This window comes from Microtus ochrogaster, chromosome X (assembly GCF_000317375.1).
Source record: "Microtus ochrogaster isolate Prairie Vole_2 chromosome X, MicOch1.0, whole genome shotgun sequence".
Lineage (NCBI taxonomy): Eukaryota > Metazoa > Chordata > Mammalia > Rodentia > Cricetidae > Microtus > Microtus ochrogaster.
The window spans coordinates 1,938,592-1,939,830 of record NC_022026.1 but is presented as its reverse complement, the minus strand read 5'-3'; positions in this window follow the sequence as shown (position 1 = coordinate 1,939,830).

Here is a 1,239-nt window from a genome sequence, read left to right as displayed (position 1 = left end):
AAAAAAAAAAAGTGATGTATATTACTATACCCAATAAAACTCTATTGGAGATAACTATTTTTTTTTCTTTGCAAGATGTCAATTGTAGATAACTTCTTGCTTAGGGATGGGAATACATGACCACTTCCTATTCTCAGTACTGGGATCACATTTGTATATAGTATATTTAAAAGAAATGCTATTTATTGTAATAAAGTTCCAGTGACATAATTATGTTGCAGAGAAATACTTGTTCATATTGGACACCTGGCTAGATTAGTCCCAAAATAACCACACAGAAACCATATTAATTAGAACACTAGCTAATTAGCTTACATTAGCTCTAGCTTCTTATTGGCTAACTTTTATATTTACTTAACCCATTTCTATTAATCTGTATATCACCATGTGGCAGTGGTTTACTGGCAGAGATTCTAACTGGAGTTTGTCTAAGGCAGAGGATCCATGGCTTTTTTCTCACTTTACCCCTTTTCATCCCAGCATTCAGTTCTGTCTTCCCTGCCTATCTAAGTTCTGCCCCGTCAACAGGCCAAAGCAGTTTCTTTATTCATTTACGATAATCACAGAACATAGAGGGAACTCCCAAATCATACTTACTTTATATTCAGCTTTATATCCGGTAGCTAAAGACAAATGAACATATATTAATTTACGGTATTTTGAGCTTTGATTTAGTTGCTTAAAGTAAAAAACTGTAACAATTGACCAAGAATAAAAACAGCAAATATTTCCTTGACTTCAATCATACATTATGTCTTAGTCGCTTATGTCCCTGCTATGGAATATATACATATATATTTGTGTGTGTGTGTTTACATATATATGAAAAGAAGAGTTTAATTTGGCTAGTATTTCAAAGGTATATTCTCTTATAGTGAGAAATGGCTGGACACATTGTGCCAGCAGGCTAGAAACAAGAGCTGCCTAACTAGCTTTCTCCTTTTTGTTCAGTTCAGGAATCTAGCCAAGGGATCTCCTGATTTTAGGATGGGCCTTCCTACCTGAGTTAACCTAATCACAATAATCCCTCACAGGCATGTTCAAAGCTTTTCTCTTAGGTATCCTAGAATATTCTGGATCCTGTCATGTTGATAGTCAATATTAATCATCACACTTTCCTAGTAACATTTCAAGTAAAATGCATAGATTTTTTTTTCAAAAATAGAAGTTTGGAGACTGGATTAATAGTTCAGTATACACCGGGCGGCGGAACGCGGCCGGAGGACGCCTACCACGGCC